The 23,846-nt window shown below is 40.7% G+C and overlaps 1 protein-coding gene across 1 annotated transcript in view; it reads left to right on the top strand.

Annotated features, from left to right (window-relative positions):
• The first annotated feature begins 1,253 nt into the window (after positions 1-1,253).
• The window catches only part of Col8a1 (collagen type VIII alpha 1 chain), a 134,565-nt gene continuing 111,972 nt past the window's right edge, over positions 1,254-23,846 (top strand). Inside the window, 1 exon segment of the mRNA XM_038345236.1 lies at positions 1,254-1,425. The gene's annotated coding sequence lies outside the window, so the exon portion shown is untranslated.

Consider the following 23,846-nt stretch of genomic DNA (forward strand, 5'->3'; position numbering starts at 1 on the left):
AGGTTGAAGGAACTTAGTGCTGAACGCTCTGTAATTCGCTGGAGAGGTCCCCAGGACCACAAGTCATAAGCTCCCCGTGCGTTGAGGAACGCAAGAGTTTGTAAACTCCATAGCTGTGGCACGACCTGTTGCTAGCTTGAGCTCACTAGAAAAGAAGAGAGAAAACAGCACAGCATGGAACAGACCCTTCCCCTGGAAATCCGGGTGAACAATGGTCTCATATATGTGTGCGGGTTCTCCCAGACTATCTATCTGAGTGCTCATATCACCATTTCTAAGCCTAAAGTTCTCTTTTAAAACGCTTTGATTCCTTTCGTGGCAAAAAAAAAAAAAAAAAAAAAAAAAAATCGAACTTGGGCTGGGAAGTGAGTCACCGCTCAGCAGCGAAAGGACCTTGTTTTTCTTTCTCTGAATATATTTCTTAATAACTTCAGCATGACCCTTCGCACTTGCCGGTTAAATCCTCTTAATGCCTACGACAAGCGGAGAAACAGCTATGACACCGTTTTTCAATGGCTAGCTAGGAGAGTTTTTTTAAATACTGAAAATAACCAGAGGACAGCGAGCCCTGGCATCTATGTTACATAAGCAGATGTTGAAGGGACGAGCCGGTGCGGAGCTGTCTCTGCAGATGGACCTCACAGCTGCGCCAGTCTCGGGAGCGGCCTGGATGCAGCACACTTAGAAGAACTTTCTGTGGAAGGAGCCTGGCAGGAGTGTGGAGGGGTGGGCCGTGCTGCAGCAGCCAGCTCCCAGGAGCAGGGCGCCTGGGGCTCCCGGGGCCGATCCCCTCCCACCTCTGTCTGGGCGCATCCGGCACGTCGAGCCCTCACCACCCCCCATCTTCCTCGCTCTGCCTCGCTTTGGAAGGAACCCTTCAGTTCTCTTGGCCCGTTACTTGGCTTTTCGATCACAGGGAAAACACCTTAATTAGTGACAGTCGCCCACGGTTTCCCTCCCTGCCAAAAATATCACGCAAAACTGGAAAACAATCTAGTACCTATCCCATCTTTCAGAATCAGATCCCCATCTCTCTTCTCCTCTACCGCTACTTTGGCTCCCAGATCCCAAAATCCATTCATTTCCTCCCCAACCTTCTGTGGTCTCTGCCTTTCTCTACTTTTTTCCCACCTCTGTTTCCACTCCTGTCTCCGCCCTCCCACTTCCCTGACTCTCCCGACTCCGGCAAGCTCCGGTCTCTACCCTCTCTGCCCCTCCCCAGACAAGTGTCCGACTCCACCGGGGCAGCCGGCCCGCCGCCGGCCGCCGGGCTCAATCCCTGCCCACCTACTGCGAGTAGCAGCTCCGCCCACCTGTCCATAAAAGCCAAGTGCAAGTTACCCGCAGAGGCAGAGGATCAGAGCCCTTCCTCGGTCCTCTCCGTGGGAGCCCGAATCCCTGTCTCCCAGATCTTACGAGCTCAAGGTAAGATAACCTTTCTAGGAGCAGCTGACCTACAGGGGGTTGCTGCCCGGAGTGAGTCGCTTCTGGTCAACACGCTTACTGAGAGCTGATTCATAAGGATGCTGGGATGAACAGTGAGTTTCTTAACTAGTAACTGATTTGAAAACAAACTTCTGTTTGAACAGTAAAATGAAAATTCCTTTTTGGCAGAAACAACAGCATTTCTATTACAAAAATCTTTTCTCTTTTTTCAGTCACCCTCCCCTGCCTCCCTGGTCTGTCTGACTGTTGCTGAAGTTGAATGTATCTCTGTAAGGTGTTATGCTTGTAGTTTTGATGGCAAATATTTCACATATCAGTAGAGGCAGGGAAAACCGTCCCGTTGTCAAAAACGCACTTTAAAGGAGCACAATTAGTTTTCTAAAAATAGCACAGCCAAAAGGTCTGCTGACGATTTTGCGGTGTTTTCCAAACCCCCAAGACAGCTTCCGTGGGTCCTTTAAGAAGTATCTTTTCAGGTTTAACTGATCGGAAAAAATGATGTGAACCAGTGCCCTTTGCCTGGGGACAGTAATAAGGTGGCTGGTAGATAGGAAAGAACAAATCCCAGTTTACAAGCTGGGGCAGGGTGAGCCAGGGCAGGGCTACCTTTCCAGAACATCCCCAAACGAGGCATGTGTGGAGACTAAGGAAGTGTAGGAGAGAACTCTGTGACGGCTATACACACCTAAAACATAAAGTGTTTCAATATGGCTCTCAGCGAAGCATGCAAGCCAGATTACACAATTCTTCCTGTGCTGATGTATAGAGGGACCCGCCAGAAAGACGTCAGATGAAGGTTTTCATCCTTTACCATTCCCTCTGCCCTCCTCTAGCAAATGAAAATCTGCCTGGTTAGTGATCGACTCCCCCAGAGCTCTCCAGTAGGGAGAAGACCTTGGGTGTATGGGTGGGTGGGTGGCAGAGGTGATGAGTGGGTGGGTTGGGGATTGATCTGTTCTTCTTCCAGAGTGCTGTGCACCTGTGAGAGGGGGGAAGCAAAGGAGACAGTGACTTCTGTAGGAACTTGGGCCATGAAGTGTGCCACCATACTCTGTGGGGTTTGTGGGATGAAATGCTGGCACGTGGAGAAAAGCCCTCTTCGAGTGTTCCATCTGGGGAACTGCAGAAGGCTGCACTTGGAGGAAACAAGCCCGGGCTGCCAGTCAGGAAACCAATCGCCTATTTCAGCCCTTAAGGTTCTTAAAGGGAGAGAACGGTTTACACTCTCCTGTCTGTTCTTCATATGTTGTTTCACATGGAAAGGAAATTTTCGTTACATATATAAAACACCTCCCTATGAAAGAAACACAAGACGTGGGTCTTTCTAAACGTTCTCCTTATCTTTCAGATATCAAAGGAAATAACAAAAATTATTTAAAACCTGTTTCAGGTAGAAGGGATTCAATACACCTATTCCAGTAAAAGAGTTATATGTGGAGCATTCTGTCATGTTATGGATTTTTTTTTCCAAGTGGAAAAATACTGCAGAGTGTGGTTTCCTTTAAGATAATAATATAAAATTACTATTGGCCAAGATAATATGTGACCTGTGCATATTAAAATACCTTTATCTCTAGCCGCAGTGCAGTACGCTTGCTTTATATCTAACATGAGCAACCAACCATGACAAGACAAAGGTATGAGACAAGGCCAAACCAAGTATTTGGTACACTCAAGCTAATTCCTCCTTTAAGGTGGTACTTGACTCCTGCCCAGCACCACCAGGGTAAAAAGATATTGCTTTCCTCCACTGATCTCCCTCATCAAAGTTAACTGCTCTAAGGGGCAAACCCGTGGATGACAGAACTCTGTTAAAGCTGTATTTGAAGGCTTTAATTATTCTCTGAAGGTTTGCTTCTGCTCTCCCTGACAGTCTGGGCAGACCAGTTAAGAACAGTTCAACAGCAACCACCTTCTCTGTGTGCTGTGAGGTTTGACCCCCTTAACTAAGTAGTAACAGCATCTTGAACTATTCGTGCTGTAAACCTCCCAGGGGGCATCAGCAGTCAAAGGAGTCTTTGCATAGGGTACATACTGAGTACAACGTCACTTTACCTCTTATGACTTTAGAAAAATCAGTGGCGAGATATTATTTAGCTATCCTAATATCACCCCATTCTGCACTGAATGTCAAAGGACAACCCAGCCCACGTCACTGCAGCAGGCTACAGATAACTCCCTAAAAGTAAACAAGAGGGGGTGTTTCCTCCACCAGAGACACCCAAAGTGTGCCCTTCAAATTCTGAATGCCTGCCCCACTTGGAGAAACACACCTTTTAGATTTCTTTTCCTGTTATGAATAAATAAAATATCTGCATGATCAAAAAGCATATGTTACTTTTTAATTTATAAAGAAAAGAATAAAGGACAGGAAAGTAAAATCAACCAGAACTGAGAGGGAAGCTGCGGGAATCATAGACATCCACTAAGAGAATAAAATGGTCCCCATCTGCTATCAAACATGACCTCTTATTTATGCAGAATTATGGAGGCTGAAGAAGAGCAGAAGTGTCTGCTCTTGAGCTTCTGTTTGAATTTTCTTTCCTAGTCGAAAGAGCACTGCCACTCATACTGTAAGAAGCATCTCTACTACCTTCCTCACGAGTCTCCTCCTCCAGAAGACAGCAGCGTGGTTCTAAAACCTGAAATGATTTCAGGTGTACCCACTTCAAACTCACAGGAATTTTGCCAGTTCTATTTTTTTCAAGCTGTATTGTGCATATCAAACACCATGTTTTCATCTTATGTTGGGAACACCTTCAAAACCTGAAGGGGACAGTGTTATGTGAGTGTTTTCAAGTTAGGGGGTATCAATTACTCCTTTTCCTTAGTAAGGCAACTTAAAGAATGACTAAGACTTCCAGTCTCTGCTTCTCCAAGTGACTCTGGAGAAACATATCTTAGTGTGTCCTTCCACATCCCCTTGGGTACATAATTTAAAGAAAGTACAGTCTGAGGTTTGAGAGCAGTCTTACAAAATGAACTGTTCTGTTGAGTAGAGTAGAGGTTCGGAAGAGTTAAAAGGACGGTGAATGTCTCTGGAATTTAGAGAATCTTCCTCTTAGCATTGTGCTAACGGGTATCTTTTGATAAGTAAAGCGTCTAGTGGGGGGTTGAGGGGGTGTTCAGGGAGGCTGCTCACAAGTCGTTATCAAATACTAAGGACATAATCATAATCATCACCACAATAATAAAATTAATAAGCTGTTTTAAGATTTCCTAATTAACTGCAGTTTGCACCCCACAGTCCTAAAGCAGAGCTTTGCTGGTCCCCCTTCCCTTTGCGGAGAGATGAAGATGACTGAAAGGTAGGAGAGTTAGCCACATTTCAGCACCAAGAGAAAACCTTTGGGTCAGAGGCTGCAGCGTGGCTTCAGTAACTCTGTTGTCTAAGGACAGAGGCCCTGTATGGGAAATGAAAGGGGTCCCTGGAGTCTGGAATATCTCCAATCTGGAAGCCCTGTGTACCCCAGTCCAGGAAGCCATTGACTCTGCATCAGATCAAACTGAAGTAAGTAAAACAAACCCACCCCCCAAACTAATCACAGTGTCATCACCTAAAATACTATCCAATACTGCTAGCTCAGTTGGCAGGAGCTCCCCCACCCCCGTGAAGCTACTGGAGGAGCTTTTATGAGACACTGGAGCACACCTGTTGATGGCTTCCATGCTCTTCTGTTTACTTGGGGCTTGCTTCCATTGTTCTTCCTGGAAAATGCAGCCAGCCTCCTGGGGTCTGCAGCTGCAGTCACCATCCCTGGCTGCCCCTGGCATTGCTTCTCCCATAGAAGGGGTGTCCTACACCGTTATAGATGATGGCATTCATTCCTGGAGTTTTTCTCATTACTGCGAGTCTCCTCATACTTCTTTTAAACAGACTATAAATGTTGACTCCATCAAGTCAGAAAGTTTTATAGTTTTCTAAACTTTAACTTATATGCATGGATGAAAAGTCATCAAGAATTTCTTTTGGCCTCCAGTAAGTTATGAGGTGAGTTTTGGGGAACTTTTATTTGTCCAGTAAGTTCAAACTTCTGGAAGTTTAGTAAAGGACTCAGACAATACAAAATATAATTCCTGGAAGGGACTTTGAGCCTAATTTCAACTGAAAGTTCACGTTAGAGATGGAAAAGGTCAGAAATATTGATGTCATTCACAAGGATACCAGATGAGTATAGCAAGCTGGGATGCAAGGGACAAAACTCCCTAGCCAGTTCTACATCTTGAATAACTGGTGCTTCTTCCCACTCAACGGGAATCTGGGGTGTCCCTAACTGTTCTGAGTAGCCTGTAAGAATTTAGCATGGGGCTCTCAGATGGGGTGAAGTTTAGGATACAGCTATAGCTTTACTGAAGAATATGTCTAAGGGAAAAGAAATGACCCCCACAAACATCTTTGAGATTACCGATAATTAAAATCATAGGGAACTTCATTGCCATTTTCCATGTCAGAATCTGAAATATACTAGCTAGTTGGTAAATCTGTGTTGAGTTGGGGAGTATGTGAATAGGGGAAAAAAGTTAAACAGAAAATATCCATTACTTTCAGCTCCTATGAAAGACCTATAAGTAGTCTTAGGAACATAGAAGTACTCAAATCCCAAATGTATCAAGCTTAGGATTTCCTCTTATGTTATGGAATGTATGATCTCATAACCTCATTGATGGTGGGAAAATCACCTTGTCTAAAGAACTGGGTAATTTTTCCTACTTTTACCTGTGCTCTAGAATTATATTTCTATAACATGCTTAAAAGTTAGTTTCAATATTTATATGGAAAAGAACATTGAGTAATTATTTGCAATAATAATTATTTGAAATAATATTCTTTATAGTGTTCCCTCCCAAAAGACAATGTGTTATCGGTTCTGTCCTTCCCAGTTCTTTAAGGAGAAGAAAGGCAAACGCACACAACAGCCAATCAGAAAAACCGTGGATCCACAGTGACAGGAGGGTACAGGCCTGACGTGTGTGGAGACAGAAGGAAGAAATCCAGGAGCCAAGAGCATAGTGAGAGAAAGGCACAGCCCCAGAGTTCACACTTGTGGTGTGGAAGAGGGGGAAGCTCCAGAGCAATTTGGAGAACTGAACTACAGACATCTGTGGCTGTCTGACCAGTCCCTCTGGAGATGAACTGTCTATACCAGTATTCTTTAGGTACAGCGTCATTTGCAGGCTAGGCACACACAGAAGACTAACAAGCCTTTGAACTCTTGCTTACCTTTTCCTTCAACTGGGGAAAGAGCCTGGTTTGACCTCACTTTAGTCTTAACGCTGACCCAGGGTAGTAACTTAATGGGTGTCAAGGCATCAAAATTTTCTCTGCTGAGATAATATGATTATTAGTAACGCATAAAGTTACCCCACCAAACAATACTAGGAAGATAGAAAAGAACATTCTTATGTCACTTACTAGAAACACTTCACACTGAATCAGTGGACAGATATTACTCCAGTGGCCTCTTCAATTAACTCTGAGCATGCCTGGCAACTGTTTGCCTGCCTTTGACACAGCAATTATCTTCTGAAACTGATTTATTGTATGTTAAAAAAAAATCTATGCGGTCAAAGTTTAAACATTGTACAAACATTCTTTTAAGTCTTTTCTGAAGAGTGCCTCTCTTGAGCACCCCATTGACGTGTTGGCACAGGGTATTTAGGCATTGGGTCATTGAAGTGCTGAGACTACGATTAATCATGTCGTGGGCTCTAACTAAATAGGCCTGGGTGTGGGTGTCAGCTTTTGGCTTTTCTAAGCAATAGCATGTATCCAATTTGTTGAGGAGCTTCTCCGGTCTCTTCTGTTAATTAGATAAAACAGCTGTTTTTCTGAAAATGTGTGTCAGTTAATAATTGAGCTAACTAGTCCTGGTTTATGTGGAGCTTTTCCTCTTTGACCACAGAGGGGTTAAGTCTCAGCTACCTTCGGTTCTCTGAGATGACCTCAAATCATCAAGAACTAAGCAAAGAAGATGTGGATGGGATAGCTGAAACACATTTGCAAGCCACTATCCCTTTAATTTTCTATTCCTCCCATTAGCTTATCCCCTCTAATAGTAAATCTAAATTTGCTTCATAAATTCAAAATGATAACTGTACATTGCTATATTTTTATATACATAGCTATTTTGTGTTTGCCCCATCTTAAAGTCTAGAGTCACACTGTTAACAATATCAACCCAAATGTGTGGTTGCCTTTGGTTTTTGGGTTTTGGTTTGTGTTTGTTTGTTTGACCTGACATAAAATAAGGCCAAGAAGTAAAGATAGAGAGACACTAGTAGAGCTAAGAATTTGTGACCAAAATTGTTGAGGTTGAAAGAGTGAGACAAGAAAATGGGTCTTCAGCAAAATATACTATTGTATCTTCAGCCTCTATTTTAAAAATGACAGGCGCAGGGTCCCAGTTCCTTTTATCATAACCCTTCATGGCCCAATGAGTAGATGGGGGAGTTGCCCATCAGTAGGGGGAGCCAGTATGCTGATTGTCTGGAAAAGACATCTGTGACCCAAGGGGATCTTAAGAGTTAAGATTTTTCTGAGCAGAGTTAAGAATCTGTTGTAACCAGTGGCTAGAATGTCCTTTGCATTGTTAGTTTTCTTTTCTCTCTCTCTCTTTTTGAACCTAATTTAAGCCTCTAAGAATAAATCACTCACTTCTCAGCAATGCCAGAAATGTCCAGGCTTGCAGAAGTTTATTTGAAAGAAAACCAACACAGTCTTAGAAAATGTTCTTTCCAAGGCCACCTCCAGCCAAGACTAAATCTAAATGCTCAGTTCAGTAATAAACAAACGGCAGCAGCTGATGATCAATGAGAGACTAGCCGAGAGGGTAGGAAAGGTGCCATGACGAGGCCTACCCCTGCCACAAGGGAGCTGGAAGAGAAAAGACAAAAAATAGGCTAGCCAAGCGTCTTCAACCAAGATAGCCCAGAAGCACTAGCCTCCTTCTGGATCTCCCCAGGGAGCAGCCAAGGTCTTGCCTAGACTGAAGTGAATGCCTTGTTGAACATTTCCATTGCACAGCTGTGGGGAGATGACTTGCTGAGACTTGAGATGCTTGCGTAATTCATAACCCTTTGGGGGATACAGATCAATTAGGATGGGTGGGGGGATCCTTGGCATGCCAGATAAAGGGTGCTTGCTTTGTAAACGTATGACATTTGCAGGAAAGCAGAATAATCCTCTCGCTAAGTGTGATGTCACCAGAGTTGAAGCTATGACAGTGGTTTGTGTGTGACTTGAGAATTCACCTTCAGCATTTTAATCCCTAAACCACCTTGACTCCCTGGGGCCCAATGCAAACCACTTAACCATCTATGTGCTTTGGTTTATTTATCTTCATCTTCCAATGTATTGTAAGCAGTAATGCTGCCAGATCATGGGTTGCCAGAGCTATTTATTCCGAATGCTGACTGGATGGCACACATAGCACCTGGGAATGGCTTGTGACATTTATGGAGAGCCAGTCAACATAAGATAGACTTTCAAGTAGGTGTGTCTTCTTCCAAGATAGAGCAAGAGTATTCTTCTTTCTTAGAATGCAAAGGGAAATAGCAACTGTATCAGGAAGTCGGACAAGGCCAAGGGTAAGTGAAAAGAGAAAAATAATGCCTAACTAAATTATAGTTTAAAGACTTTTGAAAATTCTATATATTTACCAAGTGATGTTTAATCACCTGCCAAAGGGGACTTTCACAAGAACTGATTTTTAAAAAATTGCATTTCTTTAGCCAGCGGTGGTGGTACACACCTTTAATCCCAGCACTCTGGAAGCAGAAGCAGATAGATCCCTGTGAGTTTGAGGCCAGCCTGGTCTACAAGAGCAAGTTCCAGGACAGGCTCCAAAACTACACAAAGAAACCCTGTCTCAATAAATAAATAAATAAATAAATAAATAATATACTTTTATGGGTGAGAATTAATAACTGTTGAAATACAGAGACGGCTCAGAGAGTAAAAGCCCCTGGCACCGTGCCCAAGTACCTGAGTTCAGTCTCCAAGCCCCACATGGTGGAAAGAGAAAATGAACTTCCACAAATTGTCCTCTGACCTTTACAGGTGGCCTATGGCATGCGCGCACACACACACACACACACACACACACACACACGACACAAAAGGAATTTAAATAAAATTTAAAAATGAGTAACATGTTATATAAAATTTGTATCTCTTCTTGTCCACAGTTGCTAAAGTGAATTTTAAATCATTGCTACAAGGGACATAAAAAAGGCATTTAATTAGTATTTGATTTTGAATCTCTTCTACTTTAAAATAACTTGGCTTTTAGTATTCTATAGAAGAGTTTGACGATAGTTTGGCGATCACTTCCCACTTCATTATTTTAAGATCTGCTGCAATAAGGTATTAGCAGTATTGCTTGTTATTGTGTAGTATACGCTGAGTGGGTATTGCTTTAACAAGCTGTGAGTAAGGAACCATGCCAGGATGGTAAATTTCTAGGGGAACAACATGATGAGATGCCTTGGTCTGGACATCAGTTCTTCATAGTAGAGTAATCACAACAGCAGAAATGCTACAGTTATCCATGCTCTCAGTTCTTCATAGTAGAGTAATCACAACAGCAGAAATGCTACAGTTATTCATACTCTCAGGCTCTGGCGCTCTTTTCCCCTCCCTCTGTCTCTCCCTCTTTCTGTAGTGTGGAGTTGCGGGCAGGCCTGCTTTTCGTCCTGCCTGGCTCTCAGCCACCGGCTAGCTTATGCCCCGAAATAACATCACACAAATTGTATTATTTTAAATACTGCCTGGCCCATTAATTTCAGCCTCTTATTGTCTAATTCTCACATCTTGCTTTAACCCATTTCTAATAATCTGTGTAGCATCATGAAGTAGTGTCTTACCGGGAAAGATTCAAGACGTCTACCTGGTGGCTGGCTTCATGGCATCTGGCTCACTGAGGAGAGGAGTGGCATCTGACTGAGCCATCTACCTCACTTCCTTCTTCCTGTTCTGTCTACTCCACCCACCTAAGGGCCGGTCTATCAGATGGGCCAGGCAGTTTCTTTATTAATTATCCAATAAAATCATCAGATAGATAGAAGACACACCAACATCATTTCCCCTTTTTCTGTTTAAACAAAAAAGAAAAGCTTTCACTTTAACATAGTAAAATTACATATAACAAAACAGTTATCATGCAAAAATTACAGTTACAATATTTATATCTACTTTATCTTTTATCATAACAAAGGAAAACAACTATAACTATCTATCTATTCTTCAGCTCTATCAAAGACTCCAGAAGAACACAATATTACCTAAGTAAATAAGAAATATGCAATTTCCTTATAACTCTAGAAATGATAGAGACATCTCGCTGCCTGGACAGTCACCCAAAGTTCTTTTTTATTGTTGGGGCATCTATCTTCGGCCTATAGGCCCACAGTATCCAGCGAGTTTCCCATGAAGCAGGAAATTTCAAAGACAGTTCAGTCACTATCTGCTGTGTCCTGCAGAATGTCTCGCAGACTCTTTCATGAATCAGGAACCCAAAGAGATCATCTCACCTCTAGGCAAGTTCAGCAGTCCTCTCTCTGAGGGTTCTCTGTGTCCAGTTTATGCAATAGTCCAGGCAAGAGCAGTTTCTTGCCCAAATGGCTATCAAACTCAATAAGGAGCCTCTTCGATGCCCATCTTCCTCTTGAAGTAGATTGGTGCTGCCAGGAGCAGACATGTCTCATTGTCATGAAAAACCCTAAGTTATTAAGACATTTAAAATGCAATATTCTGTAGTCTTTGGAAGATATGAAGTATGCCTATCTAACTGAAATATATCTCTATATATCTAGAAAATCTAACTAGCATGACTACAAGCTTAACTATTATCAATGATTATTCATTAGCAACCTATATTTCCTAATTATACATTACATTTTTAAATGAACTACACAATCACAATACCTTAATCGTTATTAGAAATACATATACATATAACAAAATAGACCTTAAATTTCTATCAATAAGGCAAAATTTATAACAATGTAAATTATTCATATCTATATCATCTCCCCCTTTAAATGTAAAAGAACATTTATAAACAATATTTGGGAATATGGACGTAGTTATTTCTCTCCAAACTGCTTCCTGCTGAATGGGGACGCTGTTAATCAGATCTTTCATGGTGTAACCTGTGTGCCAGGTTCATCTCAGTCATCAGTTGGGTGAAATAATTTTCTGAAGGTGTTCACAGCAACCTTTCAGGAGGGCTTGGTCTATCATACCATATTGGGATAGAAGCAATCCAACGGGTCTCATTTTCTGTAAAAATAAAAGAAGAATCTCTTTTCCAAAGCATCATATCCTTAGATCCAAATTCTGAAGTCAAGGTATTTTCAAAATATCTATCTTGGATTAGTTCAGCAGCATTTGTAAACAAATATCTTTTAGCAGCTATTGCTTCTTCCTCAGCATTCAAACAATTCAAAGAGAGTATAATAGCATACAGTATCAAGATTCTCCGTATATTTTCCATCTTTGTACGGCTTTATTTTAACCTCTATTTCGTTTATTTTTACTTTTATTTTTTTATTTTTTGACAAGTTCTCTGTATATCTTTGTCCTGGAATAACTCTGTAGACCAGGCTGTCCTTGAACTCTCAGAGATCCACTTGCCTTTGCATCCCAAGTGCTGGGATTAAAGGCGTATGCTACCACACCTAGAAATCACAGAGATCTGTCTGTCTCTGCCTCCCAGGCATTGGGATTAAAGGTGTGTGCTGCCACACCTTGAAGTCACAGAGGTCAATCTACCTCTGCCTCCCAAGTGTTGGGATTAAAGGTGTGTACCACCACAACAAACTACTTCCTTTTTTTCTTTTTCTTTTTTTTTTTACTTTTAAGAACTTTAACCTTTAGCCTGCATATATTTTTAACACAGTGTAAACCACTTAGACATTTTCTTTGACTTTGAATTTTTCTTTTACTGTATATCTCTCTTTCTGACTACATGAGTCTTTACTTTACCAAACAGTATCAGTAGGATTAAAGCCGTGACTTTGGCGGCTAGATCCAGCCCATTCCTTAGCTTTCCAGCCTCATGGCAGAGGTACTGGCTGTAGCCATGTTTACCACAACTCTGGCGGTTCAAGGTCCCTGCCAGCAAGCAAGCTGCAACAGTGTTAAACAACACTCAAAAGCTCCATAGTCAGGACCGCCTGCTTGAAAGAGTCAGAGTTTGCCCTGGCAGGACAGCCCAGAAAGCCAGCATTTTAAAACAGCACAACTTTTTTCCTGCTACAGCTGAAAACTGAAAAGCTTTTCATCAACACCGTTTAAGTGTTTTGTGGCAGGACCTCTTAATGAGCTGCAGGGTTTTGCAGCTGAAGCTGAGTCAGGAAGCCTCTCTTAGATGAGAGTGCTTGCTCAGACCCGAGAAATTGCTGTTATCAAGAAAACATGCTTTACTCTAGTCTTTCCCAAGCTTTCTCAGGCTTTCTGTGGATTCAGTTATCCACGTTGGGTGCCATTCTGTAGTGAGGAGCTGTGGGCCAGCTTCCCGCCGCCCAGCTCCTAGCCACCGGCTAGCTTTATCCGAAATAATTACACGGAAACTTTATTCTTTTAAATACTGCCTGGCCCATTAATTTCAGCCTCTTATTGTCTAATTCTCACATCTTGCTTTAACCCATTTCTAATAATCTGTGTAGCATCATGAAGTGGTGTCTTACCGGGAAAGATTCAAGACGTCTACCTAGTGGTTGGCTTCATGGCATCTGGCTCACTGAGGAGAGGAGTGGCATCTGACTGAGCCATCTACCTCACTTCCTTCTTCCTGTTCTGTCTACTCCACCCACCTAAGGGCCGGTCTATCAGATGGGCCAGGCAGTTTCTTTATTAATTATCCAATGAAATCATCAGATAGATAGAAGACACACCTACATCATCTTTCCTCTTTTCCTTCTTCCATTCCTCCCTCCTTCTCTAGTTCCCTGTATTGCTTTTATTCCTACCAAAACTAAAGTCCTGAATATATTGAAATTGTCTCTTCTCTTTTAATTTTCATTTCTCAGTATTTTGTTTTAGAGACCTGGCCAATGGTGAGTGACAAGCTTCATAACCAAGGCACTTAGATATTTTACTTAATTCTGGGAAATAGTTCATCAGTTTCTGAACTGACAGTCTGTCTCATCTTTATCATCACTAGTTATCTGAGATTAGGCAGATTTACTCTCGTCATTTGCATTCCTACTATCAACAGGGAACTAATTTCAACAATTCAAATATACATGTTGATGTTCAAGTATAAGTTACTTGAACTACTGAGTTTATATAAGACACTCAGACTTGCCACCTTGTATATTTCTCTATTTCTCTTAGAGCTTTAGGAATTCCCTTGGCCCTCACAAAGTTAGCATATAGAGGCCAGTATACCCAAACATGGCAATTAAGCACCCTTTCATCAAGTAAATAAGTAACTCATAGTCATCCAAGAGAAAAAAAAAAAGAACAAACCCATCATCCACAGTTATAAGAATGATGCTTCATGGCAGTGCATGACTTTAATCCCAGCACTCAGGGGACAGAGAATGGTGGATCTCTGAGTTCAAGGCCAGCCTGGTCTACAAAGCAAGTTCTAGATAGCTAGGGCTACACAGAGAAAACTTGTCTCACAAAAAGAAAAAGGAAAGAAGGAAGCAAGCAAGGAAGAAAGGAAAGAAGGAAGGAAGGAAAGAAAGAAAGAAGGAAGGAAAAAAGGAAGGAAGGAAGGAAGGAAAAAGAAAGGAAGGAAGGAAGGAAGGAAGGAAGGAAGGAAGGAAGGAAGGAAGAAACTCGTGTTCTAAGTTATCTAGCAAAGGAGGCGCTGGTCCTGCTACCTCTCTGTTCCTCATATCCCAACTTAATCGAGAAGAAAACAGAACATCCGCTCAATTAAGCAAAGCAATTTGCCTAGCACCACACAACTTGAAAACAGCAGAGTCAGTATGACCTTGTAGGTCCCACTGCAAAACCTCTCTTTGACCTGTTTCTCCTTGTTGCTTCTAAAGATGTCCTATCCTCAAAGGGAGATGCAATCCCCTGCACCCTGGGATAGTGCCTCTGACTCATAAAGTGAGAGGATTCCAGTGGCCCTGTTCCTAGACACTGCTGACTGGCTCTGTTTCTTGTATAACACTGGGATTTTAATTTATTTTTCTTTTTTGTACTTTTTCTTCTCTAAAAACATGTTGCAATTCCAGAGCCAAAAAGTAAGGGTTTTGTAATTAGAAAGGAAAAAAGAGGAGGGGGGAGGGACCTATCATTTCTCCCTGGGGTAATTTTGGAGAGTTAAATTTTCTCCAGCAGTTCCCTCCATGTGATTGACTTCAGGTCCTCTGTAGCCATCTTTCTGCGCAGGAGAGACTAACATGCCATTTCTAAGGCAATAGAAATTCATGAGATTATATGAGAAACAGACTGCATCAAAAGCACTTTCACATGTTCCGTCAACTTGAGTGTGTCCCCAGATCATTTTCCCTGGAGTTGCTTTTACTACAATCTATAACTAGACGGTGCGAGTCAAGAGCATATAGATGATTCTCCATGCCGTTTGAGTCATCTAGAGAAGCAGCCACGGTCGCTGGTCCTGCTGTTCAGCCAGAGTTAGAGTGACACAGACAACAGGGTGCACCATGCCTTCCTTTGTGATTCACAAGAGAAACAAAGGGAAACATCCAGCATCTTAGATCTTTTCCCGGTTGCATTTTGATATACTGACCTTGTTTATGTCTTTCATCCTCACTCTTGGATTGAAGTATTCTTTCACTTCATTGATTAGATTTATTTATACTGTCCTTCCAAGATTCAAGTCATGTCTTCACGATGCAGACCAGACACGACTGCATCCAGTCTACTTAGGTTGCCCTATGTAGTTCCCCATGCTCTTTAGTACATTGAGGTCAGCCTAGCACATGGCCCATTATCACTTGATAATGCTGATCCCCATTTATTCATCTACTTCCTTGTAGAAGGATTCGTGTCTAATTAATCTCTGCACCCTCAGTGCATTCCATATGAGAGAACTTAATAAATATAAGGGAAATAAAAAACCAGAAAGGGGTAATAAAGTGAGCTGCACAGTAAATGACAAGACTCTAAATGTACATTTTTCTACCCTTATAAATTGTCCTAAAAAGATGCAATTAGTCTGTCTTTGAAACCATGAGATAATCACATATAGGCAAGATTATATGACATAATCAATATAAGCAAGATGGAAACTACTTCCACTCCACAAAGTCCTTGACAGTCAAGTCTTTCATCCTGTCCTTCCACCCAGTCTCTCACAAATTTCTAGCAAGAATTTGAACTGAACCAGATGGTCTGAGTTTTTTTTTAAATATTTCTTTTAGTTTCCTTTGCTGAAAAAATGTAAAGCTCTCATTTTTTTTTTTACCTGTCAACACAGTCGTATGTCTTCATCTTATTAATTAAAGACTTTCTACATATTTTGCTTACATTCATCTTTTCTGATTCTAAACTGACGGTTACTGCAAATGTCAGTAACATGTTTCCCCAGAACAGTTTTGGCAGGGGCGTTTGACAGAATTTCTACAATGATAGAAATCTTCTGCATCTGAGCTGTCCAGTGTAATAGACACCACCCAGATATGGGGAGCTACTACACAGTTGAAGTGAATCTAATGTAATAGAGGTGTTGAATTATTTTCTTTTATTCTTTACTTTGGTTGGGTTTTTTGTCAACCTGGCACAAACTAGAATCATCTGAGAAGAGGGATATCAGTTGAAAAAGCACTTCCATGGTATTAGCCTGCAGGAATGTCTGGAGGGCATTTTCTTGATTAGTGATTGAAGTAGGAGGGTCCAGACCATTGTGGGTGGTGTCACCCTTGGGCAGGTGGTCCTAGAATATATAAATAGCAAACTGAGAAAACCAGGGGAAGCAAGCCAGTAAACCGAGTTTCTCCAGGGTCTCTGTTTCAGTTCCTGATCCCAGGTTCCTGTCCTGCTGGAATTCCTAGTTTGCCTTCCCTCAATAAATGATGATGGGAAATAGGTAAGCCAAATAAATGTTTTCCTTTTTACCCAAGTTGCTTTTGGTCAGGGCCATTACCACAGCAAAAAGAACAAATTAGAACAATCTCTCTAACTGTAAATTTAGTAGCTGCTTGTGACTAGTGACTACGGTGTGAAACAGCACAGAATAGTTCACTTTTCATGTCTTATGACACGCAGTCTTTGTAAGAATGAACACTATGGAAACAAAAGCTAAATAAGACATGCTTTTCTTCATTCCAAATGAATAATTGTGACTGCAGTAATCTTTATTAAATATGACTTGATTCCTGGGTGTGTCTATAACTCTCATCAAAAGCTTCACCTCTGTAATTAACAAGGTTGTGTCTTGAACAAACAAAATGAGATGTGGAGTAATTTAAACTAAATGAAGACACATAAGAACCCCTCCTAGCTTCATCTCCTTTCCTTTCATGGGAAAGGGTGGTTTTAATACCTACTGAGGTGTAGTATGGAGCTGCGGGCCGCGTTCCCACAGCCCTGCTCCTGGCTGCCTGGCTAGCTTATAACCTGAAATAACAACACACAAACTGTATTCATGTAAACACTGCCTGGCCCATTAGTTTCAGCCTCTTACTCACATCTTGATTAACCCATATCAAATAATCTGTGTAGCACCACGAAGTGGTGCCTTACCTGGAAGATTCTAGCGTATGTCCATCTTGGGCCAGAGCTTCATCGTGTCTGTCTCTGAGAGCAGAGGCATGGCGATTTATTAACTTCCCTTTCCAGAATTCTGTTCTGTCTACTCTGCCCACCTAAGGGCTGGCCAATCAAATGGGCAAGGCAGTTTCTTTATTAACCAATGAAATCAACTCAAACAGAAGACCCTCCCACATCACTGAGGCACTCAACTACTTCAGTCTTCAACATGACCCTTTCTGCAGAAAACACTGACCCTGGGTATCTGAAAGAAGGATAGCTAGCAGAGTCTTGCATTTCTTCACTCTCTGAGACCTCACTTTCTGAAAGAAAGTAGTTCTTTTTCATGGATTTTTCCCAGAGCCAGCAGGGCAGAGGAGGTAATGTGTCCATGGAATTTGGCAATGATGTGGCTCTGGCACTAACTGGCTCACTGAGGGCCCTTCAGGAATCCATCATGCCAACACACCAACCATGCAATACAGTGTCTATGTTGGGCAAAGCCAAGAACAAACTGATCACACTGTCTGGGTGCAGAAAAGAGTCTGACTTGTTAATGAGCCTTTCAGCAAATACCTCTGAATGAATCTCTGGTAGCAACAGTATATAGAGGTATTTAATGATATCAGATGCCAGGCACACTATATGTGACTCAGTAAAGATCAGGCAGGGACAAAAGAGCCACTGGATAAACCAGGCAATTAGCTGTATCTTCTCCAGTCAGAACTCAGTTTATTTGGAGTGATTGTAAAAACCTTCAATGAAAACTTTGCTAGAATAATAAAAGAAAAGAATTTATCCTGTTATTGTTAACCATCTGGCATCACAAAATAATTATGGGTGTGCACTTTCCCCTGACTTTCAAAATATTTATAAATTGTACCATAAGCAAACTTTAGAGGCAATGTTAAAGATAGCAATAACATTTAACTTGTAAACTTTTAATAACTAGCTATAAAATACTCACCATGTGCTTAATTCACATTTGAATATATATCAATAAAATTCTCATCTGCAAACAGGGGCCAGGGGCTAAATAAAAGAATCTTTAATTTCTTTTCTTCAGAACAAATGTCTTAGAGCTATTTTGTGTTTTACATTTATGAAATTAAATTTATTGCCAGTACATCAGCAAGAATGTTAGTAAGGCCCTTAACTTGGGAACATTTAGATGTGAAGAAAATCAATAAATAGAAATGACAGTAATAGTTGGTCTTTGTAGAAAAGCAATCGATGGCATGTGTTTTGTATCTAAGTCTTCATTAGATTTGAGTTGAGAAGCATTCGCCTATTACACATGCTAGACAGAAGACCCTTAGAGAGATAAATCACTCCCCATCATTAGGGGAGTGTTAGAGCTCAAGTAGCCTCGCTCACCTCATCTTCAAAGTCTTCTTTCCACTGACCTGAACTGAGTCTTGGCTATTTTATCTATGCTACAGAGCACCCCAGAAGCACAGAAGACCAGCCGCAGTACAGGGAGGACCAGCTGCAAGTGCAAGAAGGTCCAGCAGCAGTTCAAGGGAATATCAGCTGCTCTGCAGGGAGGGCCAACCACAGTGCAGGGAAGCAGAAAGTTCTTCAGGGGCTCTTTGAGGGTTAAGATTTCACAAATGCAAAGGTTTTTCAGAAAGCATAGATTTCTGGGTATAAAAGTGCAGACCTCTAATCCTAGCACTAAGGGGCCTAAGGTTGGAGAATCTCCAGTTAGAGATCATCCTAGGCTACATAATGAAAATGTGGGAAGAGAAGAGATAAACAACTAATAGATTGCTCTGGGGGCTGTGAACATCTTTACAATATTAACACTTCCCATGCATAAACAAGGGCAGCCTTTTCATTTTTATCTTCTTCATCAGTTTCTTTCAGAGAACGCTGTGGCATTTTTATTGCAGGAGACTCTCACTTCCTTAGTTAATTCTAAGTATTTGGGGAAGTCAATGCTTTTGTGAATGGAATTGTTTTTACTTTTTTTCTCAGCAAATTTGTTAATGTACTAAAGAAACTTATTGTTGGTTGTGGGAAGCTGAGGAAGTCCTGAATGAATGTATATTGTTGACATGGGCACAGACACATCAAGGACCCAATGCCTCAGACCCATGGGAACAGCAAAGCCTTCTCCCTACGGATTAGGATCAGAATTAGCAAACCCTTCATTTCACACTGTGCAAACATTGGTAGTATGTGCAAGAACCAGAAACTGCAGCTTTTTCTTCCCAAACATCTACAATGATTTACATATATGCAACCTGAGACTATTCCCCTACACAGACTTTCTACCAAGTCTTGCTAACTCCTCTTCCTGTGCTGTCTGTAATAAATTAGCTGAAGTTTCCAGGTTGTTGCCTAATAGAAGCCATTCCATCAGAAAATACACAGGCACAGACCACCTGACCCCAACTCTTCTGTATGTATGTCTGTGTATTTTCATTCCTTTTATTCTCTTGCTGCCCTACTAAGGTTTTCAGAACCCATACAGAATAGGAAGCTACAATTGATATATAGGAAATATATAGACTTTGTTGTTGTTCTTGTATGTTTATTTTTAAATCTATTATTTTAGTGAGTTTGTTTTTCAGTTTAGCCTCTGGTGAAGTCAGTATACAAAAGAGATATCTGCACACACATCTCATTATCCCAACACTACTCATAACAAATAATATAGAAGACAAGCATGCCATAGGAATCCTGGTCCCTATATTTATACATTTTTATGGTAATATGCTTTTCCAAACCATGTACATAGTCATTACAGCATTAAATGTAAAACTCTTATTTTGCTTGAATTTCATTTTTCTGCAGAAAAGTTTCTAACCTCTTTAGCACCATATATTGATTATCAAAAAATCATTTAATTCAGGCTCCCTCAAGAGAACCACACTAAGAACTCATTGCCTCAGTAGGAAACTTATAAGCTAAAATTGAATGTGTTTTAATTCCTAAAGAAAGTGGAAGGGGAGCTTTAAGAGTTTCAAAAACTGCTTCTCAAGTTTGAACCCTCTGATTGGCTAGGACTCCAATCTCAACATCATTTATTCCTTCAACAAATAGCTATTGGGCACCTGTCACATGCTGAACCCATGCAGACACCAAAAAAGTTTGATTTACCTGCACCCATTGCTTGTAGCTGAAAGGTACAGGAGTCAATAAAATGTCACTTGGCAAATGAATGCACAAAGAATGTGAGAACGACTCTTAATTCTACAGTATATATTTAATAATAAAAAAGTATCAAAAATGTCCAGAAAACACAAGATAGTGGTCATTAGTATTTATATTCATAATCAATTCCAGCAAGTCCTCACTAAGCCTATTTGCCTTTCCTTGACAAATAATTCTACCAAGCATGCTTTACTGAGTTCAAAGACCAGAGTAGATCTGAAGAGCATTGGAAGAGGGAAGAGGGTTGCAATAGCAGATGAGCTGACAAAAAAGACAGAACTGTAGAGACCTAGTCATAAAGCAAGAGGCGAAAGAAGGGTTAGTGTAAGAAGTTCAAAAGTATAGTGGCATTCACTGTGGGGACAATTGTCTGACTGTAGGAGACATCACTAATCACAGCTGGTATGAATTCATTAATTCATTTTAAAATGAGGAAACTATATATTTTAAATGCATAAAAACCAAGCATTTTGGATTCTTAAACATGTTAGCTATTAAGAAAATTTTAATTAGGCAAAATGTCTCATTTCCTAAAGAGTCTGGAAACTTGAAGCAACTCTATTGACCTCCCATAAACACGTATGCGTAAAAAATGACATGAAATAGAACTTGTCCTAAGCCACAAAATCTCACCTCCCTGGATTGTAGCATAAGAGATTATTAACTTTGTGTTTGTCCGTTTCCAGTAAAAGCATGATCAAAGGCTTTACCTGGAATTCAAAACCTTGAGTTCATGCTTCTTTTCATCAAATGCAGCTGAGACCATGGAAATTACCTCACTGTTCAGTGTCTCAACGTATCTGTTTGTATAATGAGAAAAACAAAAGTTGGTCTCACACGAATCCCATGGACTTGGTTCCTATTTCAGAATTTGGAAATGCTTAGCATAAACTCCAATAATGGCCTAGTTTGGGGTTATTATTTTTTAAGCAAACAGCCCTCAAGAAAAAGATGTAAAGGGAGTCTTTCTTTCCTCCCTTCCTTACAATCTTTCTTTTCCAAAGAACACAACAAAGAAACAAAGAGCCAAATACATTGACTCATGCCTTTTTCTAATAGTGCTGTGGTCAATTTGCTCCCGCATAAAGAAAGAACTAGTAAAGCTTTGAACTCTGAATTCTGGAAGGCTATGAGTGGAAAAATGTCTTTAGCAAAATCAGCCCAATGTGCATTCAAGAGTAAAGCCCACTTGGGCATCTTCTCCCTGCTGAAGTCCTTTTCTGTTGTCTGAATTTTCTTGAGAAGGGGGAGTTTGAACTTTGCCTTTGAATGGAATCTTGAGTTAGTTTTTCTCTATTTTTTTTAACAAGATCTTTACTCATTTGAAGTCATAAGATGGTCTCTCAGCTTGAACTTGCTTTTAGGACAAATAGGAAAACCCGATAGGCTCTGTGCCTATAAATAACTGACTCCTTTTAGATCTCAAGATACATAAGCTTCATTCATATACTTGAATAGGAACTGAGAGTTTACACTAGGAAACTTCTAATCCTAAATTAATTAACAGGCCCAAGGTTAATAGGATGTGTTGCGGCTTTTGTAGAATGTTTCTTCTACAAAGTCTGTCACCACTTAGCATAGTGCCTATTGATATATCTAAGAGACACTAGGCTTATCAACGCTTTATTGTGGTTTCTTGGGTTTCGCTTTAATGCTGAAAGCTATTGTCATTCTGAAAAAGGATAGTGTTAGTACATTCCCAAATATTTAGTATCATTCCTGATAAGACTATGTAGCTGTCTCACCTTATGTTAAGGAATTTGTGTCAGTACTAAAATCTCATCACTAAAGTGTCTGAAAGAGATCTCAAAACTTCTTCCTTTCTCTCACAGAGGAAGAAGCACTCCAGTGCGTTGTTGCTGGATATACATCCAATCTGCAGTCCATTCTGCCCTTTGTTCTTTCCCTCCTGCTGCAGTGGCACAGATTTCTCTTACTAAGGTTTTTCTCTGATCAACTCTGACCCCTCATTACCATCACCTTTTGAGACTTACTGATCCATAGGCCACATGCAGTGTACTTTCCCAGTACGAATCAGACTGTGATTCACTCTTGTTTCAGTGCTTTCTGAGATACCTCACAATGCTAAGAATCTAAACTCCATCTCAGGATTTACAAGGCTTTCCACTGACAGCCCCATTCTTTCCCACACTACCTACTGTCACCAACCTAAATATTAGCTACAGTACTTTTTATTTAGGTTTGTTTATTTACGTGTATGGGTGTTTTGTCTGCATGGATGTGTAGGCAGAGACTGATCATTCGTTCCTGGCCACCCAGACTTGAAATAACCTAACCTCACAGAAACTGTATTAGTTAAATCATTGCTTGGCCTATTAGCTCTAGCTTCTTATTGGCTAGCACTTACATCTTAAATTAACCCATTTTTATTATTTTATATTTTACTATGAGGCTGGTGGCCTACCAACAAAGTTTTGACTGGTGGCTCTCCTCTTTCTCCTCTGGCAACTACATGGCATCTCCCTGACTCTGCCTTCTTTCTCTCTCTCTCCATCATCAGCCTACAGGCCCATAGTATCCAGCAGACTTTCCCATGAAGCAGGTAATTTCAAAGACAGTTCTGCCTATATTATCTGGTAGATTCTTTTATGAAGCAGGAATCCTGAAGGACCATCTCACCTTTAGGCAAGTTCAGTAGTCATTTTTCTGTGGGTACTGCATGTCCAGTTCATACAGCATACCATCAAGTAGTTTGGGCAAGAACAGTTTCTTGCCCAAATGGCTAGAAACTCAATAAGGAGTTTCTTCTATGCCCATCTTCCTCTTGAAGTAATTGGTGCTGCCAGGAGATGCGTCTCATTGTCATGAAAAGTCCTAAGTTCTTAAATATCTTAAATACCATATTCTGTTATTCTTTGAAAGGTTTGAAGATTATCTACCTAACTAAAATATGTCTCTATATATCTACAAAACCTAACTAATATGATTACAAGCTTGACCATTATAGATGCTATCTATTAACCTGTACTTCTTAATTATACATTACATTTTGAAGTGAGCTGCACAAACACAATACCTTAATCAAGAGCAGAAATATACATAGAACAAAATTGACCTTAAACTTGTATCAATAAAAAAAGATCTATACCAATGCAAATCTCTATATCATATCCCCCTTTAAATGTAAACAAACTTTTATAAGCAATCATTTAGTGAATTTGGGCATAGTTCTCTTCAAACTTCTTCCTGCTTTTGGTTGGGAGAAGTATTTTCTTTTGGGGGGTGGTTCACAGAGACCTTTCAAGGGGTCTTGGTACACAACACTAATCTAGAAGAAATACACAGGTTCTCATCCTCTGTGGAAAATAAAGAAGAACCTCTTTTCCAAAGCAACATATCCTTAGACCCAAATTTTGAAGTCAAGATACCTTTAACATATATATGTTGGTTTAGCTTGGCAGCCCATTCAATTAAATGTCTCTCTGTACTTAGCTCCTTCACAGTAAAAAAAAAAAAAATGAATGAAAACACAATAACATACATAATCCAGAGTCTCCGTGAATTTTCTATCTTTACATGGCTTATTTTTTTAACTCCT

This window comes from Arvicola amphibius, chromosome 10 (genome assembly GCF_903992535.2).
Source record: "Arvicola amphibius chromosome 10, mArvAmp1.2, whole genome shotgun sequence".
NCBI lineage: Eukaryota > Metazoa > Chordata > Mammalia > Rodentia > Cricetidae > Arvicola > Arvicola amphibius.